The following is a 21,519-nucleotide window of genomic DNA, read 5'->3' on the forward strand; positions in this document are numbered from 1 at the left end:
TGAACTATGGAGAGTGATCTTCACCATGAGGCAGTGCTTGTTTTAATTGGGATTACTAAATAATTTTCTAGTCCTCTCCTAAGAGGTGGATGTCTGTAATTTGTGTAATCCACTGCAGTTTTTTCTATGGATATGGGCAGAATGTTCATCCTTGTGTGCATCTGTAAGCAGAGAATAAGAAAGGACTCCCATCAGAATTCTTTATGCCACATATACCAAATTAGGGTACATCAGTTTGTGGTAGCTCCTCACTTCAAGCAAGATGAGAAATATACTCGAACGAGGGAGATGAAATCCTTTCTTTCCATTTTTGCCCCTCCCATATCAAAACACAGTTTCAAGCTTCACCAGGACTAATGACCAGTTTTGCCACTTGCTTTTAAGTTATTTCCTTTTGTCATTACTTGCTTTCCCCATCTGCTAAACAGACTAATGAAATGTGCCTCATTTGTCAACAGTTCTTAGTGTTACTTCAATAATTGTAAAAAATATGGGTAGGACATGATCTGAGTCATAACATCTAACTGGGATGCAATCTGACCTCACCAAATTCAAAGCAAGCTCTAATTGAATGAAGGGTGAAGGCGGTGTCGAGCCTGTGCCAAACAGCTAATGCAATTAGTTGTTCCTTGTTTAATGCTTTGAAAATAAAAAACACTTCTATTGCTCAGGGTTTTTTCAAACACAAGGAAATAAGACTGGGAGAAAAAAAAAGAATTTTCAAAATATTCACGTTTGCTTTTCCACTCAGAAACAATCTAGAAAACTGCTGAAGGCAATTAAAATCGTCCTTAATTTCTATATTTTTCCTGGTGCAAATGCAGTTCTTTATTTGTCCATGTTGAAGTACTATTACAGCAAGTATAGTTCCAAGAAAAAAATGAACACCAGTAATAAATATTTTTGGATCAAATTTCCATGTTACAGATCATTGTGAAATAGTTCAGTGGGTCACATTTGCAAAAAAATGTAGCACAGGTAGCTTTCTAACCTTCCTGTGCCTTAAATGATTTGCCAGTAAGCCTCTAACAGTGTCTACTTTATCCTCTCTCTTTCATTTTTTCAAATCAAATATATTTATTGAAAGGCTGGGAGAGAACAGCCAAGTGTGAAGCTCTAGTCTTGCATTTGGTTAGTTGAACCACTTCAACAAGCAAAACAAAATCTCCCTTTATCCATCCCCACACAATACTCAGCCAATTTTTAACAGAAGCCATTTGAAAATCCACTAGGCTCTGATAACCTTAATTCTGCAGGTCAGAGCGTGTGATTGTCTAAACACACTCCTGACTGGTCTCCTCAATGCAATTCCAGCTACACAGCCCAGCATTGAGTCTGTGCCCAGTAGTTTTATTCACTCCATCAGGAAACAAAACCAAGGATACTTCAGCATGAAAAATGAATCAAAACAGCCTCAGATTTTCAATATCAACAATGTCCATACAAACAGCCCAGAAAACAGTGATTTTACTCCTTATGTTATATTTCATAGGGGGAAAAATATCAGATGTTGAATAATGACAGGGGTAAAAGCCACCAAGAAATAAAAAGTAGGAACTACTAAAGGATAATTTGCGAAGACAAATATGTTGAATTCACTGGAAACATACAGAACCTCTCTGTATAATCTCTCAAGCCTGCCCGGCTAAAAATGAAGTCCATTGTCACCCCTTTTCTAGCACTTTTCTAGTGTAATTTTACCCTCCTGCATAGTCAGTGTGTGGGATGTTCCACAATATTCCACAATATTCCACCGATTGCACGGTATAACCAGAAGAGGCTGACTTTGGTAGACACTGCAAATACCAACAGCCACTAGAGGAGATTAACTCAGAGAAATACTGTCAAGGATTCAAGAATTTGTTTTTAATGTCTCCTAATCCTAGGGAACAAAACACAAATCCCCCATAAAGATTTTGCTGGCCCAAGCAATAGCGTCCCTTTACATTTCAGAGGGCAACAGCATTTATGTTTGGGTTCTTGTACCAGATGATGATATTATAAAAGAGGAACAATTTTTAAGTTCTTTCTTTGAACTAGTATCCTGTAAGCCTAAACTATTCAGTTCTGGATTTGAGGGTGAGTGAGGGGGAAGGAGAGGAGCAGAGGAACCAGGAAAAAGATGGGTTGCTACTCTGCCCATGGAGGAAACAAAGTGTGGCTTCCTCCTCATTTTTCAGCAGAGAGGGATTTTTGGAGAGCAGTTCTTTGTACATTGTGCTGTTGGGCTGATATCTCCTGCATTACTGTCACTCCAGCCAGTGTAGCAGAACATTGATTTCTGCACAGTGAGCTGAGTAAGAAAAAAGAAAAAAAAAAAAAAGCCAATATTCTATAAGACAAAAAAGAGCACTGGTGGAGAAGCTGCAGCAAGCTTAGCTTAGTGGATTTGAGTGTGTCCATGTTTGTGTGTGTGTGTGTGTGTTTGTGTTAAGTGAGGGGCAGATATTCCATGGCTTTTCTCTGAAAGCATAAAGAAATCCACCTCTAGAGTAAAGGGAAGATAAGACATAGCCACCAAAACAAAAATAAAGGAGATATTAAAGGGAAACAAATAGCAAATAGCAGAGGAATGAAGAAAATTAACAAGAGGAGGAGAAATATGAAAGGACTTTGGAACATGTCAGTAGAAAAGAAATAACATATTTTTTTAAAAACTCATTAAAACGGAGTTGTTCAGCAGCGATATATCTGTAAGGAAAGACTTCTGAAATTCAAGACATTCATTTTACCCATTTGGCATGAAGTACTCAAGGCAATTTTTTTTTGCATTTCTCAGGATTAGCAAATCAAGCAACATCAGGAACATATACATATTTCTAACCCATATCAGAGACATACAGCTAGTTTTTAATTTAAAAGAGTTCACTGTAAATAACTTCCAAGTTTAGGATTTTGTCGCATTACTTTTATCCCTGATAAAAGTAATGCGTATGGTTTCTATAGTACAGAAAAAGAGAAGCAAAACCAATTTTTCTCAAGAGTTACAGGGCTTGTCTTTAGGAGACTCAGATTCCCCAAACCCTTCAGTTCATCCTTCTGTATTTGCTTATGAGAGTTAAGAGGGTCCTGCAGCAGAACTCATCCTCAATAACTCAGCACAAGCACTTGTCTCAGTTCGGAAAGAACTTGCTTCATCTCATGCAGGTTGGTTGTAAGGAGAGCTCTCTACTAGGTGTAAGTCCTTAGGACAAAGTGAATTAATTTGCACCACTTTAAGCTTTTCATTTGGTACAGCAGTGATGTCAGTGCTCTTTGCACCTACAAAATTTACATTAAAAACAGCAAAACTGTTTTGAAAATGCATCACAGTGTGAAATTCTTTCCAGGTCTTGTTGCTATTCAAAACCACAAAGTAGGAAAATAGTACGTGAGAATTGGTAAAGCACAAAACAAGAAAAAAATGTTTCTCTAATTAAGACATTTGTGGTCATGGCAAAAGGAAAAAAAAAAAACAAAAAAAATCTATGTATGCAGATCTACATAGATATACTTCCTATATTTAGGGGTATTAGAAGATGTGTTAGCAACAGCTGTAGACGATATGCTTGATGCTAGAGGAGCTAGAAGTTAAAAAATGCATGATAAGGGCTGCATTCCAAGCCTGTATAACAACATTGGCCATTCAGCCCTGCTGGATTTCTGTGGTGCAAAAGTACTCGAATTCTCTAAAGGGAGCTGTTATAATCCAACTTGATTCCACCAGATTAGTTGCCTAAATGCCTGAGAAAGAGGCAATGATACAAACTCCAGCTTTTTATGCATGTAAGTGAGCTTGTAACAAAGATTATAGGAGAATCTTATAGCATTTTTTGTTTCCTGCAAAGATGTACATGTGTGCCCTAATGGATTTGTGCAAACTCTTCTCCTCAGTCACTTTGCCAGTCAAGAAGACAAGGGCAACCACATCAATCCCACTTAGCCCCATGCACCCACCTGGCACTGGCCAGTAGGTGCCCAGGAAAACTGCTTGGAACAGGTTTGATACTTTATCCGAAAAGAGAAATGTGACCCAGGTTCATCTTGAACCAAAATGTCAGTTTCCATGCATAAATAAATAAAATAAAATACTTAATGCAAAGAACAAAACTGTCCAAGTCTGCAGGATACTGACTTATGCTGAGTACCTGTTGGAATATCTCCTGGGAAATGGGTCTCCCATGGAAGGGAGATTCTGGTTGGGATCCCTGACCAGGCAAGACTCAGCAGACTCCAAGTGGAGCTGTTGTGGTTTCCTGGCTAGTTAAGAGGAAGCCATGAAATGTACAAATGCAAGGTTGTCAACACTGTGAAGGATGTCACACCAAAAAAACAACCCACTGACCAACCAAAAACAAACAGAAAAGTGCTCTGAAAACAGTGAAAATTGAATTGCTAGAAGGTTCCATATTGCTATTTTATTACTGATATTTTAAATCTGAGGGTTCATTTGTTTTCAGTCTTGTCAAGACTCATGCAGTAAATGGCGGGGATTTGGAATTTGTTTATATCTCACCACCCAACCATAAAACTTTATCTCCCCTATTGGAGTCATAGTACCAAAGTCTTTCTTCATATATCAGGTTAGCCTAATAGGTGTGGTGTGTCAACTAGGCTTGCCTAGTGAATAAAGTCAGGAGTGATAATCCTTATAAAAATCTCAGCTAAATTGAAAATGCAACTACTTAATTTTAAAGAAACTCTGCAATTTTTTAGCTTTTTACAAGTCCTAAGGACAGTGTTTCGTACTAATTGAAAACGCGCCTTTATTTATTCTTTATTTTTTTCCCTCTATATTTAGAAATTGCAGTATCTCAAGCGCTTTTTCACCCACAGTGTCAATTGATGTCAGCTAGACCATCAGCTGCTTGACAAACAGACCATATACTTCAGAGTCTAACTGAGGATTTAGGTGTCTAATATTGGAAATGTCAAACATAAGAATATTTTTTAGTGCCCTTGCTGCCAAATCCTGCATCATATGCAAATTCTCAACAATTTACAACTCCCATCCTCAAAAACTGGAGGAATTTAGATGTAGAACTGTATGCATTACAGAGGAATAAATAAATCTGTTAAATACCAGGGAATCTCTGCTTCCCTGGCATTGAAACAGCCAGGGATCATATGAAGAGGAGTAGAGACAAAAGAAACCATCCATGCATAGGTAGCATGTCACAGATTATCATACAGATCATACAACTTTGGCTCACCTGTGAGTCATACATAATTAAAAGAAAAAAGGAAATGTGGGTTGTATGGAGAAACCTCAGAAGTTCCATTTCCTGAAAAGATGTCCCTCAAAGTACTATGGATTACCCTCTGGATTATAAATGTTAGCATGTCCCCCAGGTCTTCTGCCGGAAGAGAGATGTTACACCAGATCTGAATTCCTTGTGGGGTGGCTGCTGAAACACGCTGCAGGGAAAAGAATTTTGGCAATCACCAAATTTCTCTGAAAAGGAAAACAGAGATGATCAAGAATGTTAAGACATAACATGGTATAAGACTATGAAGAGAAATAGCTCTCCAGATGTCCCAGATTTAATTGAGCTTTACTGAACTTCACAGATTGTTTAAGTCATAGGGCAATAAAATTGATTTTATAGCTGTTTCTATTTATCTATTGAACTAATCATCCTCTCAGAATTCTGAGACCTCAGATATTTAAGTGATTGACTTCATTCTAGTGCATGATAGTGCCATCCTATTGTAATGATTATAGATCTATTCACTAACATATTTCTTATGTTACTTTGGATGGCTTTCTTTGGGCTTTTTGTTATTTTATTGCCATCTGTATCTTCAACAGAGATTGGCCACAGCTGAAGTGGCCTTAGCTCTGTAATGCTTTTATACTAACTGAGATATTGCTCCATTTGCTTAATGTCTAGGTATGTGGCCAACAGCTTGAAATGTAGTTCCTATAATGGGAACCAGTATCCCCCTCAGATCAGCTGGCGGGTGATCTCGGTCTTGTTTCAGACATTCCCGATATAATTATAGCAAATTTGCTAAGAATGAATACATGTCAGTTTAGTTTAATTCAGACATTTTAAGTCCTTAAATCTTGGAATGCATTTTCTCAGCATGCTTTCTCTACCCCATTATCCTGTTAAACTGTTAAAGCCCTTGGCCACTCTTATAGCATTAAATCAACATGCCAAAAGGCTATTCAAATCAACTAAACCTATTGTTGAAATTTTGTGTAACCTTTAGAATGGTGAAGTCCTTTGTTCATGGATTTTTATAAGGAAAAACACATAAATATTAAAGCTTCATGCTCACACCATTTTCCTAGGAGGAGAGAAAAACACTTCACATGCTCTTAAATGTAATTTTATTTATGAAAAACAAAAGAAATTATCTTGACCCGGTAATTACATTGCTTCTATTCAAACAAATTTCTGTGTTTACTGCGTTAATCTTTATGCCTTCCAATTAAAAGACCTGAAGTTCTGCTGTTTTGACAGTTCTGCTGTGGTTCTCTTTTTCTTATGGAAAACTTTAGTATATCTTCCCCTGATTCTGTTGTGGTATTCATAGGTATCCAGCGATATAATTTCTGATGGGATAACAAAAGATGCTGTCAAGACCTTTAGAAAACTCGAAGTCTTAAAAACTTGCTACTTGACCATTGTACTTCTTTGATATGCACTATGGGAATAGGCTATAAATTTGGCTTCTAGCAGATGCTTCTATTGGAAAAAAATAGTAACTACTGCTATCTTTACAATTTTAAATTAATTTTATTTGGCTTCCTGTCAAAGTTGTTTTTCATGTGTCTTGGACGTATGGTTTTGAATTAGTTAGAAGAATATCTGTGTGGAATCCAAATCAGCTGCAATTTGAGAATATAAAATTAACTAAAAAATATGAGTTTTGAGACCATGTAGGCAGAGCAGGAAAATAATAGTGCAGATGATATAAAAATACCTGGTCAAAAGGTTTTCTGGTCAAAATTTTAACTGACTTACATTGCTACAAAAACAAACAAACAACAACAAAAAAAGGGTGTTTTTGGAGGAAATTCAATATAAACCATATAGGATCTCAGAGATGCAAATGCATTGGTCTGTGTTGAAAACTCCATGAGTTTTGGGGGTTTTATCTGAAAACTTTATATTTCCAATGGAAAAATAAATGTGACAACCTCTTTTAAATGTAAATGGTGTGTATCTCTCTCTCACAGTACATAAAATCGGAAACACACTACAAAATATGTCTTTGTCTGGAAGACAGAAAGGTTTTGTAGGCTCAAAGTAAAGCTTTGCAAGTGAGAAAGAAACATGCTTTGTTTCTTCAACCTTTTTCCCTCAGAAAACATGAACTTCATTATCTGTCATCTGACACCAGAAAATGTGATCTGGGAGGTAGCTGGATTACATGTTTGGAATGCTTTAACAAGAATTAAGAATCAACACTATTTTCCCTTTATTTTCACAAAACTGCAACTTTTGCCATTGATAACTCCTTAGTGGGTAGTTATTTTTCATTTTTAAAACATATCATGAAAATGTTGTCCCAAAATTTCATTTTAAGGTAAAATATTAATAAAGAGTTAATAAAAAAAAATTTTCTTTGAATTTTTTTTTTTTTTTGTAACAAGGGGAAAATAATATTTTGAAGCACAGTCTAGTTGCTTTTTTAGTTGTTGGAAGAAGTAAATCTCAATGGAAACTAAGACAGTATGACTGTTCCAACCTGCCAGTTCTAATCCAGTGTTTTGAATACTAGCAATTGTCTGAAGAGAAAGAACTACACAGAAAATATGAATGGTTATTTATGCTTCCAATAAATAAGGAAACCATCTACGAGCATACAGATCCTTTTCTTTTCCTGCCCATCTCCTTGTCTCTGCAGAAAAGCCCTAATCAGCTCTGCAACTGTGACATGCACTCCACAACCTCACTTTTTGAAGCTTCTACTGGGAGCTTCCCTGTCATTCCCTCATTTTATGTTTTCAGGGGAAAAAAAAACAAACAAAAAAAAGCAACCAAACAAAAAAAAATACAGCCAGAAGATTTTGTGGGCTGACTTTCTGTTACATTGAAGGAAATGCTTATTTCTGTGACAAAACCTTGTGGGGTCTTTGAAAGCATTTCACTGCAGAGTGCTGTCAGCTCTTCAAAACCAAGAAAGGAGGATAAGCTGATATTGGATGGCTTTAGGTTGGTGTAGTGTCCTCAAGAGGGATAAGCTAGAGAAGTATTGCTGTAGTCTGTTTTCTGAGCACTAGAAGAATGGCTGGACTGGAACAAGAGGTGTGGAAGCTGGGCTTTATTCAGGAAAGGACTAGACTGAGTGGCTCAGGCTACAAATATCAGTAAGTTAGCAAAATAGTCAAGTAGGAGAGATATCAGCCAAGAGTTTTTTTCACACACTGTAGGGCAGACAGTGCTCTAAAGTAGTCTATTGCCACTATTAAGCACAGGAGTTACTCCATTGGAAGCAGTATTGAGTTCTTGCTGAGGAATGTGTATGTGCAGGTGGCAATACTCTCTGTTTTGCCAAGGTTATTGATAGCCCTGTGTCAGCTTTAAGCCCATTGGCCTATGATCCATGCTCGTGGAATAAGTAGTTAATAATATGGACTAAACCTGTGTGGGAGGGAGCTGCAAATCACTGTAGTCTTCAAATCACATGTACAATTTATGGTATATAAATGTCTCTTCAAAGGTGTCTACAACCCATGGAAACCCATGGGTCCCTATGGCTGTTCTTAACTGTGGGAAGAATTAAAACTTGCAGTGTCTGAGCAGTAGTCAGAATGCCTGGCAGCATGAGATCCAGCATGTACTTGCTCCACTGTGTTTGTAACTGTGGATGGAGAATTAAACTTGGTAACACAGGATCTAAATTCAGGTTAGTAAAGAGCAAGCATCCTCCATGTGCAAACCAACAGACAAGCAAAATGGGGGTCATTAGCCACCTGCTTCCTACCTTTGCAGTGACTGTACTAAAAATATGGGTGTTCTTTGAAAAGCAGTTATGGTGGCTAAGCCAGGGGGCAGGCAAACAATGGTTCTATTATAAGACTGGATTGGTTGAGAAGAAGACAAAAAAAGAAAAAAAATTTACTTGTTAAAAAATTAAAGATATTCCATTTTTTCCTATCATGGAGCACATTTACTTCATGCTATCAGTGTAGAATCTTTCAGAGAATGCATTATTTTGATTTCCAATATACAATTCTAGGGCTGTTTCATTTTCCCATTAACTTTTAAGAAGCTGTTAATTCCTAGCACTGCGCATATGCTGAACACCCACGTCCCAGGTAGAGAGAGAAAAAGCTACATCAGTTGTGTCTGAAAAAAAAAATCTGAAATGGCCTTGCTCTTTTTTTGGATTGTCCCTGCAATGCCAAAGAGCTGAGCAGTGGTATCACAGGTTCTTTGATGGCCTTTCATGAATCCTGCCCTTCTCAGGAGCAGTGGGGAGGATCCTCTTCTGGGGATGCTCTGTACTAACAGAAGGAAAAAGCAATTTATTCATAGAAGAAAAATATTTTCTGAAACAGAGAATATATAGGTGCTTTTAAGAAACAAAAAATGACAAAATTGTGTTCTAATTTCTATTTGACTAAAGAACAGTAATTTTTCTGAGTATTTAAACTAGTATATTGGATGAAATTTCTACAGTCCTCTTCTGTCATGTTTGTGCTAGCAAGGTTTATTTTTTTGCATACACACTAGTATGATCAAACAGTCTGGGGATTTTGAAGTTCTCACTTCAGTTTATTTTCTCAATAAGTCAACCTGTTATTTCATTTTTAATTCCTTATGCAATACTAGCGATAATAATAAAACTCTTGCGTCTCATAACATGAGTTTATTTTTAACACTTCACTAAATAAGAGAATATTCCAATATAGAAACCTGAAATTTTGAATCATAACTTCTTTTTTATAATGTAAATATTGTTTCATTTAGTACTGCAACTCCAGTAAGCCCTTAAGCTATATAGGGGTAGTTTAATGTTTAAAAAATGAAAAATTATTCTAATGGGATTTCAAAAGTCCCCCCTAATTGAAGGATAATTATGAACAGAGAACAATGCTACCAGGATGGATTAATGGTCTAAAATTTCGAATGGTCAGAAACCTTGTGCCAAAATATTTAAATAACCAAACCCTTTTCCAGATTTAAATCAGCAGAGGCACGCTGGAAGTTTATCATATCAAAAAGGCAGGTGGGGACCACTGTACCATATGGACTTCTATCTTTGATCAAAGGAATCCTTCCTGTTTCCCCGTGTGCCTTCATTGGAACCCTAAGAAGCTAATAGATATTGTTAAACAGGTTTCTATCGATATATATGCATGTGCCTTGTCTGGACACAGTAAGATCCTTCTCAACCACTGGCTATATAGCAGAACTGCATATTTAAGAGAAGAGTAATCTGCTCAAATAACATGCTCTTCTGTTTGTCCACAAACCACTAAATTGAATTCAATTAGCACTATATCTTCTACCAAAACCTGAGATTGAGTTCAGGTTTGCAGGTTCAATTTGGGCCGTCAGAAGTGCTTCATTCAGAAGTTCAATATGAAAGAGTTGTGGAGAAGGCAACAGCACATAGAATCTACCCTACATAATTCCAACATACCTTAAAAAAAGTAGTCTTTTCATTTCTATGAAGATACTAATCTGTATCTGTTTCCACATTTTAAGACAAATCTAATCTGTCATAAATGCAGTTATCACAGGGTGTCTCATCCACCCTGATCCCCAGTTTCATGTATAGGAATAGCAGGGATTTCTCTATTTTCACTGGCATTCTGGGGATTTTGCTGCAAAGAAATTTAACTGGGGTCTGAGGCAGCTAGTCAATAATTTTCCTCAACCTAAATAGATGTATTTTCATGCAACACTTATTTTACCAAAAATGGAGCTCATCTCGGCTATCTAAAATATTAGTTGTCACATTTAGCCTTGCACATAGGAGTTTTGACTGCTTGACATTTTGTCTATTAATACAGTAAGTAACAGAGCAAATTCTTTTCATGATAAATTGCAGATGAAGGAAAAATAAGAGCAGAAAAAAGTTGACTCACCAAGAAATATCTTCTGTGTGGCAGCAGTTCAATTTCCATTGGCAGTTGTAGAAAAGGTTCCTCTGTTTGAATTTTCCTTCAGCCTACCAGACTTACTTTTTCAACCTTCTTCAGGGAATCATGGTACACTCCTTATTTTCTTATATTTGATAAATAGGATTTTAAAGTCACCACTACACCCTCATACTTCTTGCATAAGATTTAAGTCCTTTGAAGAAATACTAATAACTAAGTAATCTGTGTTTTTTCCTAAATTATCACAGAAAATATGCTCATGAGGAATTTGGAGATTGCAAACATCAAGTGTAGACAATAAAAAAGTCTCCATATAGCCACATTTCATTCAGCTACATTTCAAGTCCCTGTCCTTCTTCCTTGTCTGTTCTTAGGTATATTCAGAGAGCAAGACCATATTCCAGATGCCCCATTTTTGAAGCTCCACTGGGCCTGTGCTGTCCCACAATATCACTGCTGAGAGGTGTTGAAGCCAATTGCAGAATCCTTTTGCTCTAGAGATAGGTACAGACACCACAGAGATGTTTTTTCCTAAAGTGAGGGGTGGTGTCGTCTGCCTGCGAAGAATCCAGCCCCAGGCAGCCAGGGGAGAGGGGTGGAAGGAAGCTTTGCTCTCAGCATCACCGTGTCTTTCTGACTTTTCACAAGCACAGTAACATTTTAAAGCTGTTGTTATCTTCTAAAGGTTAGGGAAGATTTGAGGATTACCTCACGAAAGAACAAGGTAGTGGAAGAAAGTATTGTAGCACTTTTCACAAATCAGACCTTTTTGACAACACATCCTTCACTGAAAGGATGATATATTTTTTTTCAATCTTTCTAGATCTCTTCTGGATTGTAATGAAATATTTTAACATTAAAATTGGGTCATTAAAAATTGTATTTATTTAAAAATAAATAGATTGTGGCTTCCAGAAATAATTTTCTCCAATCTGTTTTGATTTTTTCTTCCTGTTTTTCTCAATACTTGAAAATTTGGGGTGAGGAATACCTGTGTAGCACAGCTGATTCTTTTCACCAAGACTTACTTTAAATCTGATTCCACTTTTGTTTTATCTGTTCCATACAGTATACCAGCTTCCCATGTCCAAAAAAAAAATCGACCCCAAATAAGCATTCATGTTCACAATTTTTTCACACCATATTTATAGTTAAACTATGCTTTGCATTTTTGTGAAATTCTGGATGATTTACTAGACATTAATTCCCTCACAATCCTTTTTTACACTGACTGCCAGACCATACTTCTAAATGAGTTTTATGTTCCTAAGGAGAGGATTTAAACATGCCACATCTCTATTATACATGTTCTTTTAACTCTAAATCACTCTGGTCTCAATTTGAGACAGGCAGTCTGCCTGAAAGAAGATTAAAAAAAGATATTATTAGAGATAAAAATTGCTGTCTTGTGTGCTCCAGCAAAAGAGAAGAGAACTCATGTGACTGCCAGCCAGGGAAGAGACAAACTTCCACCTAAATTTCAGAAATATCTAGCACAAAATATCCATGTGAGTGATTACTGGCACTGAATATATAATTATCAGTAATGCTGTAACATGTGGCTATATACAGTATATTCATATACAGTATGCTGCTGCTTACAATTTTTATTCTGGTCATATTCTCATTTTAAGTACTTCCATGCTTTAAAAAAATCAGCCACAGCTTTGTAATTGATACTGTTTTTCCACTAACTTTTCACACGATTTCCTTTTTTCCTTATTAGTATTTCTCTTTACAAGAACAAATATTTGTACATGTATTTTTCGGCAGTGAGGACCTCGAAACTAGAGAATATAAAGAAAGAAACCTTTTCCTGCTGGTTGTGTAATTTTTCTATAATGCCATTTTCACTCCGGAGTTTTCACTCGGATGGTGGCTCCATTCTCCCAGACATCTACAGATTCAAAGTAAGATCCCAGAACGTCTTCAGGATATAGCCTGGATAATTCAGTGCTACTCCTCTGCCCCTCGGTCTTATCTTTTCTAGTTCAATTGGTGTTTATAGGAGCTCTGAATTTCTACAATCTGCCTTAATGTGCAGAATATAGAACCTATTTGTAATTAAGCACAGAAATTAGAGGCAAATTTGCCTCTATTGCTTATTACAATTCTTAATGTTAAGCTCAATGCTTTTGAGCAACAATTAATCTCCAGATATGTTCACAGAACCATACATGATGCCTACATAGCAGGAGCAGGGAGTTTTGTAATATCTGATGACATAGTGGACTATCAGGTCTAATGAGGGTGATTTATTCTCATTCTTTTTTGACTAGATCCTGTAAAGTCTAGATCACATAGATTGTACAATTTTTTTAGAGGGTTCATTTCTGTATGTAAAAGCCTGGTTAAATACTTTAAAAGCAATGTAGTCCTTTTGTAATCATTTCAGTGAGCCACTAAGTTATTGAAAGCCAGAAATTTGAATTTCCATTTGCCAAGTATTGTTGTTTCTGCAATACTTCTAATGTCATTTAAAACAATTGTAACTTGATGAGCTTTTTGGCTTATACAGCAATTTTACAATACCCAGAATTTATCCTTAACAAAAGCATACAGAAAATGGTTCACTAGAGCATGACATAACCTTTGAACAGTTATTATTTTCTGCATATTTATGATGATTTTCATTTTTATAAAAATGTAGAGAAATTTAAAATAACTTGGTAGACAAATAACTTATTTGAAACAATTATGTTTTGCTTTCCAAAGCCCTATTTAAACTTGTTCCAGGGTACCAGTTGACACTACATTTCTTTAAATGTTGTTTCTTCCATGATCTGAATTTTTGGCATAGGTGTCTAAAATCAAGGCTAATTCTTACATTCCTGACTGTGTAAGCAAAAAATATATGTATGTTTTATACTCTATATGTGTATGTATATTTTTAGTATATGGATAGATGTATATGTATAGATCTATGCATGAGACAGACATGTGTTTTAAATTGAAAAATATCTTCTCTGTCCTCATATCACGTTGCTAAAACCTATACAGGAGAACCTTCTTAGTGAGAAATTGGTCCATTTATTTTATCACCAGTTTTAGTCCAATTTTTCGAGACACGCAGCAACAACAAATCAGAATTTGGTTTCTAATCTTTTCAGAGATCTTAACTGGCATTGCACAGATCAGTTGATTAGTTAGGGTGTTTTTTAATGTGGAAATCTGAGACATAACTTTCTAATTTTGTTATTCTAATGGTGTTTGGGCCTTTGTTCAGTCCAGCTTAACATATTCCTTTGAAGGCATTGCTAGATTTTATTGCCACTGCAGACAGTCTTCCCACTAATTCCTAGCTGTGAAATCAATGGTACATAAAAACATATTTAACTTCAGCTTGTTTTTCTAACATTTCCCGGTAGCTATATGTTAACTAGACCTCATTTTGAGGTAATTTGTGGCCTTATATGCATATGAAATATTTGAACTAATATAGCTAAGCTTTCAGGTCTACTTCCTTACTCTTTCCAGACACATTATGTCATTTTTTCTAAATCTGAAGTTACTTTCCATGTTGTCTGTGTGGCTTCATTTCCAGCAGCATTGTGAGTCAGCAGGCCCTGAGTTCTAGAATTTGTCCATAGATCTGAATATGCCATCATTAATGCATACAAACTCACCATGTTTTCCATATGTCAAGAATGGTAGAATGCATTCTCTGTTTCCTTCGTGCTGATTTTTAAGCTGAAGCATATAATCAAAAGCATCAGTAGTAATGTGCTGTTCTTCTTCTGATACACTTGGAGCCCGTGTGCATTGGGCTGTCAAAGACAACGCAGGGACCACTTGCTGTGAGGTCTGAGCTTTAGAACAAAGTCTAAGCAGATTGAGAATTCTGCCATTCGTATCATACTGAATGAGTTTATACATAATGTACAGCACCCCAGTCTTAAACTGCTAAGAATCATACATATTGAATTATCTGCCAAAACTGCAAGCTGAAGGGACAGTGGAATCCAGAAAATCCAATGTTTAAGTAGTTAATTTTGGGTCTTTAATATAATCTTGGTTCTATTATCCTATGTTATTTAAACAAGTAAATTGTACAGAAGGTCATAAAGTATTTTCAGTTGGAACAATAATTTGATAATATTTCTTAAAGTGAGAAAATTTTCATAAATTCTCTTTTGTGATTCAGAAATGTGACCGTTTTCTTACTTTTTTAACAAAATATTTTCATGAACATATTCATGAAGAAAGTCTGATGTTAACATATTGTAAACTTTGTTGTATGAAGACGAAAAAAAAAGATGCTAAATTATTAAACAATTTTCAGTAACAGGTGGGAGAAAATGAGAAATACTAATATTATGAATACATTAAGATCTTCAAAATGTTACCTAAGAAGGGATATTACAGTTATTTTTCCAGTTCATTCAAGACAACGTAGGAATAGAAAAAAATCCACAAGTACATAAGGCTTCTTTCTGCTTGACAACCTCTTGCTTTCGACTTCACTTCCTTGCCACTACTCTCAGCACTTTCAGGAACATTAACGAAAACTTCTCAGCAATACATGCTACTGTCTATTTGCCCTCAAAGTCACTGAGTGATGAAATGCCTCATCATGAGGTCATCCAGGAAAGCTGGTTTTCATTCTAGGCTGCTTCTGTTATCTTCTGCTTTAAGCACTACAGTCACAACTAATGTAACTGTATAGAAAAGTGTATTTTTTTACAAAAAATTAAAAAAGCAACAACACAGTTAGCCTTTCAAAGGTACCTAACTAACACTTAAAATCACTCAAGAATTTTCTGATGAGAAGATAATACTCAGAGAAAGCTGTAATCATTAAGATCCCTTTGAAAACCATCAAAATTAATGAGATATTTGTTGTTAGCAAAAATAAAACCCAAAACCTGGAACCTAGAAAAAAATCCAGTTTACCTGTACAGTAGATAAACACATCCCTTTCAGTGAAGCTCTATTAAAATATCTTTAAAAGAGGTAAATATGATTGGTCATAGATGTTGACCATTTTTCTTTCCAAAATCAAAGGTTTAGTTTACTGGAAAATGTCCCATAACATCTCCTACTTTTTTTTTTTTTTTTTAATATATTGATTCTTTGCTGCCTATTCAAAGACAGTAAATGCTTTATTTAAACTATCTGTGATTCAGAAAATTAGAAAGATTATTTATGTTCAAAATCACAAGCTGGAAATTCTTGCAGTGATATTATTTAAAGAGTGAAATGCCTATTTCCAAATAATGGCTGCTAGGGTTTGTCATCTGAGACATGATATATGTTGCTTTCTTGAAATGGAGTACTCCTTCATTAAATGTCAGGCAATTATCTAAGTACCTCCTTTTGAAGAAGTGGGATGACTATTCTGAATGTTTATCATAAACTTTTGAGAAAAGAACCTTTAATAGTCATGTTGAGCCAGCAATTCATCTTTTACAGGTATTTGAGATTTTTCTTCAGTTGCAACTACTTGAAGAATAAGATTTTTTCAATGTAAATCATATTTAGAGTAAACGAAATAGCAAATATTTTGTAGCCAGTTGCCTAAAAGCTGTGATTGATGAAATGAAAATAATTTTTTCTTATTTCACAGAAGATGATATCAAGAACGTGGACTGTTGAGGTGCCAATGGGACAGTATAACCCTTTTAATAATTTTGGAAGAAGCATTTGAAAAGATTAGGTATTTATAGAGAAATACCTCTTTTATGTCAATGTTGACATAGCCATTCTTGTACTGTCAGGGAGACATGGTATCATTTGTCACTTGGTAGTTCATTGCAGTAAAAAGATGGAACACGGATTCATTTGTTAAGAGAGAATATGTTGAGTTGCGCTGGCAGCTGTACTGAAATACAATAGAATGATCACTTATGTAGACAAAAGTTACTTTTCAGGAGTCATTTCCCATAGGTGTTGGTGCACTTGTGAGCACTCAGTTCAAAGGACAAGAGTTAAAATAATTTCTTTTGGGTTTTTTCCACTTTGCTGCTTGAAAGAAAAGACTCTCACACCCTTCTGAGCTGCCATTCAGCAGCACATAAAGAATATTACAGCTTGTGCTAAATGTCAATTAGAGATAATTACAACCTCAATGACCTGTCTTGCCACTAAAACACTTAGCAGACTTTGTTTTGTCTTTATAACATGGAGACTGTGAGCACAATTCTGGTCCCAGTGACACTGTGGTAAATCAGGAGACACTGCAATGAAGCCAGCCAAATAACAACCTCATAAATATGATGTAAGGTGGTAAAGGAAATCAGATGCTTTGCCTATATGTTGGTTCTGATTTTGCAAAACTTCCAATTTTGTATCCTAGTCTTGAGAATTTTCAAATACAATAACTTGTGTCAGCCAATAGATGTACTGGAATTCCATTGTTCTCCATGCCAGACAATGAGAGAAAACTAATAGGAGATAATTCTGCGGAAATACTTGCAATTTCCAAGAATAAGAACTTAATCAAATACCTCTACGTCTGTCATCTGAAGTTGTCCAGGGCTTGAACTTTCAGCAATGCCATAGTGCAGACGTCCTGTTGGTCTGTGGCCTCAGAAGACAGGACTTTCCATAAAAGTAACAACCCGAAATTTCACTTACTTTGAGTTCTCTAGGACAGTAAAAGATTTTAGTACCCAATTCAGCCATCTATGGTCAAAAATATATCCTAGTTTCATTGTTTATGCTCTGCAAGTCTCTCATAGATTTCTGATTCTCCCTTCTAGTCCTACTACCAATGCCTGATGGTGTTACATTTTGTATGCAGCAGGCAGTCCTTTCCCCAAATCAGTGAGCAACCATATTGACTGCCATTCTTAATTTCAGACAGTTCATTTGCTATTTCCCTGCTTGAAAACCAGAGGATAGTTTTTTTCCCCTATAAATGAAACCAGGTGAAATCCCCAGCAGGTTTGTTATAGTTCCTGTGACCAATAACTGCCTGCTGTTATTAGCAGGCCTATTATATTAACCACTGCATTTCCTCCCATTTGCATTTCAGACAGGAATAACTTCCTTCACTGGAAGTATAAGGCACAGAAAATTATTCTAGATGAGCTGTTTTGTCTTCCTTTGCTATCATATATATTTGTGAAAATTGCCATTTTGTTAATAAAAAATAAATAAAATAAAATTAAGGACATTACCAGATGCATGCAGTCCTTTACACATATTTGCATCTTCCTTCACCAGTGTTTGGTATTATACTGTGCAAACCAGTTCATAGGGAATTTAATTTACATAGTTGTGTCACATAAGCACGTAGATATTTCTGGCAAATGGCTCTGAACATTTTCATATTTTCACTGACTTTTCTGGAAGTCCAAGCGCTGGTTAATGAAAAGCCTCGCAAGTAGGAGACACCACAGAGGGCTGCCAAAGCTCCATTATGTAACGATGTCTGGTTTTAGAATTGGTAATAGAGTGGTGTACACTAATTGCTAAAGGCTACCAACTGGAGATCCTCAGGTCTTGAATCCTTTACATGCCTCTGCCTCTGCCTTTCAGCCTCAGTTATGTCATTTTAAGACCTGACTGCCCAGTTTCCTGCCTTCCTGGAGCCTGGAGCTCCTCCAGCTCAGCTTTCTGTTCCTGTGACCTATTTCCACACACTGTAGCAGACTTCCAATTGACCTTGATTTGAGTTACAGGCCATCAGTACCATGGAAAACCAGCAACCAGGCACTAGGAATGTCATTGGTGAGCAGTGTTTGAAGTCAGTGGAAATTCCACTATTAACTTTCCTGAGTTCCTGCAACAGTTTCTTTGATTAAAAGAGGGATATAATCTACTTCATATGAATGTTATACAGATCAATTAGTGCTGTAGGCACTTCGAAGATTCAAAGGACTCAGTTATGGCTATCACAGTTACCATTGCCAACCAGCAACAACAAAGCAATTTTAAACTAATTTCTAAAACCTTCCTTTGCAAAGTGCTGCAGACAGCCAGTTCAAGTACCCTTCAGACTCACCAGCATAGCTTGTTGCTCGGCATTTTCAGCATCAAAGTCACAGCTTAATGCTTTAGCCCTCTTGTAGAAGATTTTATATTTATGAGAAGGGTGAAAATGAGAATTTTTTTCAGGATAATGGCCATTTCTTGATGTTGAATTGGCAACCTGGATAAGTTGTGTATGTGACAGGAACATAAAAGAAAATAAAGCCAGGCATGCCTGCTGTTAAAACAGTCTGGCTGTGGTTTTCTCAATTGAGGCAGCCAGGATTCATATTAAATCTGCATGTTAAGCCCTGGGTTTCTGGTTCTTTTCCTAATTTTGAAAGTGAATCATTCTGTGGCTAAGCACTCTGCTTTCTGCATTTTTTTTTTTTTTTACTGCTCCATAACTGGTCACATGAACTTGTCTCTGTGGTGGGCAGTCAGTATCATGATTTTTATTAATTCCTTTCCTTCCAAAATCTTTTTTCACATTATTTCACTGAAAATTACCTCTGCTATATAATATCAATGTACAATATGAATTTCAGCTTACATTAATGTATGAGAAGACATGTCTTTGCCATTGGGTAGGTCTGAACAAAGCACCCCTGGCATGGTGAAAAACGTTTGTCACATTCAACCACATTTTATACCCTCTCAGTGACATTTAACCTTTTTCTAACCATATTTGTGCCTTTTATTAAAATTACAGAACAAAATGTGGCTGCCTGAACAAGCATGCTGAAGACAATGACTAAACACCATCCAGGATGAAAACAATCTATAAGGAAAAATAAGTTAAGTCATCTCAAAGAAAGTGGCATCCTTTTCTTTCCAAAATTAAAGTATTCTGATAATTTACAAGTAAATTTCAATGATGTGCAATACTGACTGCCTCCACTTGCACCTGAACATGCAAGTTGTCCTAAAAGTAATGGTCAGCTGGTAGGTGAAGTCATGGGAAAAGTGGTAACTGCACAGTTTTCCTTCAGAGGAAGGACACACTGGACATGAAAAAAGGCTCTGATTAAATAAAGTCATCTGTGGGAGCTTGTCATAGAAACTGTGTAAAGACTTAGCAGTCATTGATTAGGGAGGGACTGGCCCTGCCCAGGCTGGAGTTCCAAGAGCTGGTACTTACTCAGTGCTTTTGTTTATTATTTTATTACGTCATAAATAATATATTTTAAGCATGCTCAGATAAATCTAGAACTCTAAAATATGGAACAATTAATTTGGATAAAGAAACCATTCCAATATTAACTTTAAATTGGAACTGATTTTTTTTCAGAGTCATCACTGCTTAAATGATTTTAAAGTACACTTTGCCTACAATTTATTCCTTCACCTGCTGGTTTTGGATAACAATCAAAATACTAAAGTAAAGAATACTTACTTGCCATTTCCAGCTCTCTTAACACCAGAAAGGACAAATAAGGCTGATATTTATATAAGAACTCGGAGAGATCTCAGTATGATGAACAAGTTGCTACAGTAATGATTGCTAACTCTTAAAAACCAAGACAAACAAGCAAAAGAGTTAAGAACCCTCAATAACAAAAAGAACGTTCTCATTAGGGAAGCCATTATAAAATGGCATGTCCAGGATTGTTCAGTTCACAGCTGCACGCTTAAAAAGCTAGTTATTGTTAATTCTCTCCCTGCTTTCCAAGGCTGTCTCAGGTCTCTCTAAACAAGCAGCCCTTCACAGGATGCAAATTATCAGGTTATAGCTCGTGTCACAGAAACTTCTGTAGCTGAGTACTCCTTCATATCGAGCAGCTTTGTTTCTAGGTGCTGAAATGAGGCATCAAGAATTAAATTAAGGCTTTACACAGAATGCAATAACAAAGATGAAGATACAGGAAAAAAAAAAAAAAGCAAGACCAGTATTGTAAACTGTGGAAACACTTCAGATTCAAAACGATTGCCAGAAGTTCTGCAGAACTTTTAATAAGTAGAAGTCTAGCCATCTTGTTAAACCAAAGGTATTAGAAGTATGGTCACTAACTCAAACAATTTCTAAAGGCAAATAACTAGTTTGGGACCCTGCGATTTTGACTCAGTCATTGATATATCTTTATATTATCTACTTTGTTGCTTTTACTTTGATATTGGATACCACAAGAAAAAATAAAAAAGCAACAAATCATATTGTGTAGTTTCAAAACCTTATAGAACTGGGAAGTATGATCTTCTGTGATTGTTCTTAAGGAATTTCTTTTGACTTCCCTGGTAAATTCACAGTACATGCCAACCTGAGCACAAAATATTATTTTGAAATTTGGAGAAAAGATAAGTTTATAAAATAACCACTTTCCAGCTTTAAAATCTCGATAACTTACTGGTCTCATCAATGTATCTGTTTAAAGGGGATTTAAATAAATAAATAAATAATAAAAATGCAAATTTCACAGGCGTTGAAATTAAACCAAATAGCTTAATTGACTGACAATAGAAGTGTGGATTTTAACTGATGAAAAGGAGTTTTTTCTTAATATTTTAATGATTTTTAAAAAATGATGCATATGGAAATATTTTCTCTTACTATAATA

This window comes from Sturnus vulgaris, chromosome 1 (genome assembly GCF_052056855.1).
Source record: "Sturnus vulgaris isolate bStuVul1 chromosome 1, bStuVul1.hap1, whole genome shotgun sequence".
Classification (NCBI taxonomy): Eukaryota; Metazoa; Chordata; class Aves; order Passeriformes; family Sturnidae; genus Sturnus; species Sturnus vulgaris.